A 5,804-nucleotide genomic window follows, 5' to 3' on the forward strand; every position below is an offset into this window, starting at 1 on the left:
CCTTCTCCCTGAGGAGGAGGGCACATGCCAGGACAGACCTCCAATAAGCTCTGAAAAGGGAGGGAGAAGAGCTGTTAAAAAGCTGGAAGTGAAAGACTCCAGAGAATTGCTGAAGAAATGGAAAACTCCCGTTCCAACCCAAAGGAAGAGGACTGGAAAATAGCTTGAATTCGATTACTTTTAGACTTGCCTTTTTCTAACTTGAAATTTTATCTTCTATTATAGAATCACAGAGATGCTGGAGACCTCTTTCCAGAAGCCACTCTGTTTATTCCCCTGCTTCCAGCCAATTTTCTAGAACGTATCAGAGCAAAATGAAGGTAATGTCCTAACAGCCAACATCCTGGGGTTCTCTGTTATCAGCTTAACAGCCTAGCTGAGCCCTCCTGTCTCCAGGCTGTGAAGAGGAGAAACACCCTAGCTCTACACTGACCCCCATTCACGTGTTCACACCTTCTCATGAGGGCAGCCAAGGGAATGGATGCCTAGTGACCGTGATCTAGGTGGGATGGGCTCGCAACCTCTTTCAGCCTCCAATTTCTCATCTGTAAAATGGGGAAAAGAATCGCTTCCTTGGGAAGAATTGTTGGGAGGATTGATGAAGATCTGGCACAGAAGATTACCTAGCAAATCTTTGTTACAGAGATGACATTTTAAACTTTTTAAAAATTGCCTTTTTTTTTTTTTTCCATTCATGCAGGGGTCTTTACATTTTGGGGAGATCAAACTTCAAAACTTCCTTCTTGGTCATCCCAAACCCTGGTCTTGGTCTTGTAAATGCAGAAATTCTCTCTCTAAATATTCTCTTTACATACTGGAGAAAGCCTAAGTAGGTCAGTTTTCTAGAACTCAAGCATTATTACATAGTCCTTCTGATCCTAGGCAGAGGTAGAAGAGTTGGGAAGCACTGAACTTCACAGAACTCTCTGAAAATATTCTGAAATATATAAAGGGGATTCTTTTTTCCCTTTGCATCTCTGTGTTTATGACTTTTCATTAGACAACTCCAGGCACCTTTCTTCCACTGGAAGAGTTAATGTTATTATAGCAGGTACACAAAAAGAAAGAGTCAGTATTCAGCTTCTGACATTTAAAATAGCATTTCAAAGTCCATAGCAAGATGAAAGGCTTAGCCAGTCTTTGTAAGGGACAGAAGAGTATTCTAATTTCTTTTTTCTACCCCTTGACTTATCATGGAGCAGCCTGTGGACTAGAGCACAGAGTCCTTCCAGAGTGTGGATAAATGGCCCTTTTGCCTGTGATGTCTAGGCCTGAGGCTGATGGATGGGAGTAAAGGGAAGATAGGATACAGTGTTCAGGAAATTAAAAAAACCCTGAAGTTTGCTCCTGTTATCCTGAAGCACTGTGGAAAGAAAAATGTGCTAGAGGGAGACTAAGAGTATCTAAGTTCTCAATATTCCTACTTCCCTGAGCCACCCAGAGGTGGCTCTTCATACCTGCACAGAATTTGCAAGGGCTTCTAGGTGCCCAGAAGCCCTTGAAGAGACTCTGAAGTGCTGAGAAGGTAGACAACTGGCAGGAAACAGAAGATTGAGCAAAGGCACTGTCATGTACAGGGGTTCTGAGGCCAGAGGGAACACCTGGGGCCACATACTGCTGTAGGTGGGAGCCACAGGTAGTTCATCAGGCCAGGAAAGAATGTGGACTCTGAGTAGAGACCAGTGGGAAACCTGAGAATACTACATAGGTGTACAGACAGTGTGTCCCCCTGTTGCCACAAGGCTGCTTCAGCCACACCACCTATATTTACCCCAACTCTTACTAGAGAGGAGCTGGTGTTGGGAGAGGATATTTGAAAGACCGCTGGAGCAATTGCCCGAGCTATCCAAGAAGAGACTGAGCTACCCAAAGACAGTGTGAAAATGGTTGGATCAGACTGGGCTTACTGAGATGGAGTGACATTTTCCTCTGCTACCCCGGGGGGTGAGCGGCTTATGTGGAAGATCACAGCAACTACAAAGACATAAAGGCATTCCCTTTCCTTTGTATGTCTGAATGTACAAGGAGCAGTTTTGCAATCCTGCTTCCAGTGACTGAGTAGGCCTTTAGAAACTTATAATCATCTGCTTATGTGCCTTTCTCTCTGAAGAAACAGAGAGCTCTTTAAGAGCTGTCTTATTTGTCTCTCTGTCCCTAGTACCTAATACAGGGCAGGACACATAGTAGGTGCTCAGCAGACAGTAGCCGAATATTGGATGAATGAGCCCTTGCCCTAGCTCCTTTAGAGGGGATTCTCAAGCAGCTGGACAACTGGGGGTGTGGGAGTGAGCAAGCGATTAAGGCCACAAAACAATGGCAGACCAGTTTGTGGACACATATGAGGGATCCCTCGGGAATTTCCAGAAATAATCAGGGCTCACTTTGAGTGGGGACACTGATCCAATAGGCCTTGACTTTCAGAAAGATATGGTAACAGCCTCACACATAACACAGAGTGTTTATCTCAGCTGTCTTGGCTTGTCTTAATGTTATCCTTCCTTGTGTTCTTTGAGTCTTTTGCTCTGGGTGTGTCTGTCTCATATAATTGTTGATGATGCTGGCTGTTTTTTGTTTTTTGTTTTTTTTTTAAAGGGATATTTTGATTATTAATGCTACATTTCTTTAACATCAAAAATATATTTATACTTATTAGTTCACATGTCCAAATTTTTGATCAGAAAGTGTGGTTACTGTGGCCATTTCCTCATGAGCCTGCAAGGCTCTTTGGAGCAGGGAATATAATTCTTTATTCCCCTGGATCTCCTCATGGGGCCCAATTCTGAGTTCTGCATAATAAGGCTGCCCCGACAATGGTGTCACAAACTGCTTGACTGACGGCAATCATCCCTTGCTCAGCCCAGGCCCACAGCCCTGCCTTCTCTGAGCACTGCGACAGATTTATTTCTGAGGCACTGTCCTCTTCTGAGTAGTGTGGCCCAGTTCTCTGGGCCCCTTCACTGCACACAGTTGCTTCAGAATACTCCTTATTTGGAAACCCCTCTGGGGCTCTGTAATCTGGACTCCTCGCCCCAGCACTGGTGGCAGCTTTGCCTGCTGGTCCTCCCATCTCTGCACTGACAACCCAGACAGAGACCCTACAGCTCAGGATGGAGCCCCTCAACAGACATGCATCCACTAGCAGAAACTGAGATGTGTCTGTCTCTAGAACGGGAGGAAGAGGCAGCTAGTGATTTTTTAAATTGTACTTTAAGTTCTGGGGTACATGTGCAGATCGTACAGGATTGTTACATAGGTATACATATGCCATGGTGGTTTGCTGCCTCCATCCCCCCGTCACCTACATTAGATATTTCTCCTAATGTTATAGGAGAAATCTCCCCACTCCCCTGCTATCCCTCCCTAGCCCCCCTCCCCACAACAGACCCCAGTGTGTGATGTTCCCCTCCCTGTGTCCATGTATTCTCATTATTCAACACTCATTTATGAGCAAGAACATGCAGTGTTTGGTGGAAGCTAGTGATTTTAACTGAATCACCATCCTATGCAAACGCCTGTGAGAGCTGGCCAAAACAACAAAGAACAAATAAACAAATAAAAAAGGAGGCTAAGAAATTGTAAAACTGAATTCTGTCTCCCAAGAACTAAAGGTCTTTTAACAGTCACGGAGTAGTGGACTCACTGTGCCGCAACAGACATTTGAGATAACCTTGTCTCATTTCTTCATTTGTCAGATGAAGAAACCAAGGAATAGCAGGGTAAGTAATTTGCCCAGAGGTAAATCTACTGATGGATCCAGGACCCTGACATTACTTAAAAACAAATGAACAAGAAAAAAATCATTAAAAAAAAATAGTTACTAGTAAAGGCAAGAAAAAATAACACACACATGAATGACATGTGAATAAGTACCATTTTAAATAATTCTACTATTAGAGGTAAGGGTGTTCCCACCCACCTGGCCTGTTCCTCTGTCTCCAGGTAATAATGATAATACTACAAAAGAGGTTTAGAAATTGCCCTTACTAATACTATCCCATCAGTGGTGATTTTTATGTTTAGTATGCCTCCTCCGCCCCTTCATTCATTTCCTGCTATTCATTGAGCCATATCTGTCTCCTTCATTAAATTGTGAATCATCGTTAGTAGCAGAATAAGAAAAAACCTTTCAACCTATGGCACCAAAACTCCTGTGAATGAGGGAATTTTCTTTTCTTTTCTTTTTCTTTTTTCCTTTTCTTGAGATGGAGTCTCACTCTGTCACCCAGCCTGGAGTGCACTGGCGTGATCTCGGCTCACTGCAACAACCTCTGCCTCCCAGCTTCAAGTGATTCTCCTGCCTCAGCCTCCTGAGTAGCTAAGATTACAGGCATGCACCACCATGCCCAGCTAATTTTTGTATTTTTAGTAGAGATGGGGTTGCACCATGTTGGTAAGGATGGTCTTGAACTCCTGACCTTGTGATCCACCTGCCTCTGCCTCCCAAAGTTCTGGGATTACAAGCCTGAGCCACCGTGCTGGGCTGGAATTTTCTTTAGCAAGAAAGAGATCTTGATATGCCACATGGAGTAGAAGGTAAGACCTTGAGCATTAAGAGTCAAAGAACAAAAACATAAATTGCTCCTCATTAGAAATAAACAGGAATTTGGGGGCAAGGAGAGTGCAGAGAGGAGAGAGATCAAGACAGGGAGGGGGATGAGAGATCAACATGGTGGGGAATTGAAGAAAATTTAAGAGCAGCTTGCATTGTCACACTGTATACCGTCCCTCCTTAGTCTCCTTCAAAACTTCTTCAACTTGAAAAAACTTCTTCAAAACTTTACTACACTCAAATGCAGTATATGTGTGTGCTTCTAGCCAATAGAATATGGCAAAGGTGATGGAATAGCCACTGTCTTCATTAGGTTACAATATAGAAGACATAGACCAGAGAGAGATTGTCTAGTGTACCGCAATGGCATGAGAGGGCCCTGTGGCAAGGAACTGCTGGCCTCCTCTAGGCATTGAGAGCAACTGTCAATCAACAGCCAATAACAACAACAATAGCAACAAAAGGGAACCACAGTGCTACAAGCACAAGAAACTGAATTCTTCCAATAACCATACGAGCTTGGAAAAGAACCCTAGGCTCTGGTAAGGAACTTGGACAGCTGACACCGTAATTGAAGTCTGGTGAGAGACCCTGAGCAGTGGACCTATCTAAGCTGTGTATGAATTACTGACCCGTAAGAACTGTAAGAAAATAAATGTATGCTACCAGTCATGGTGGCTCATACCTGCAATTCCAGCACTTTGGGAAGCTGAGGCAGGCAGAAGGCTGGAGCCTAGGAGTTGGAGACCAGCCTGGGCAACGTGGCAAAACCCCATCTCCACAAAAATACAAAAAATTAGCCAGGTGTGATGGTGTGTGGCTGTAGTCCCAGTGACTCTGGAGGCTGAGGTGGGAGGATCCTTTGAGCCCAGGAGATTGAGGCTCCCGTGAGCTGCAATTACACCATTGCACTCCAGCCTGGGTGACAGAGCCAGACCCTGTCTCAAATAATAATAATACATGTATACTGTTTTAAGCTGCTATATTTGTGGTATTTGTATGAAGCATAGAAAATGAATACAATTAGCATGTGTGCATTTATACTGACACAGAGGACTGAGTTCCAGGTTTGGTATAACATGCTATGGAAAAAGGACCACATGTGTAGAACTGTGAAATGAACTCTCAACTGACTAATTCAGCTGAAGCAGGAGTATGGAGTCAGGGATGATCCTCAGAATGTAGGCCTTCAAAAATGTGAAGAAGTATTGGTATCTTAGTCTGGGTTTCCTCAGAGGCAGAGCCTAAGTCAAGA

The sequence above is a fragment of the Saimiri boliviensis genome, chromosome 6 (genome assembly GCF_048565385.1).
Source record: "Saimiri boliviensis isolate mSaiBol1 chromosome 6, mSaiBol1.pri, whole genome shotgun sequence".
NCBI lineage: Eukaryota > Metazoa > Chordata > Mammalia > Primates > Cebidae > Saimiri > Saimiri boliviensis.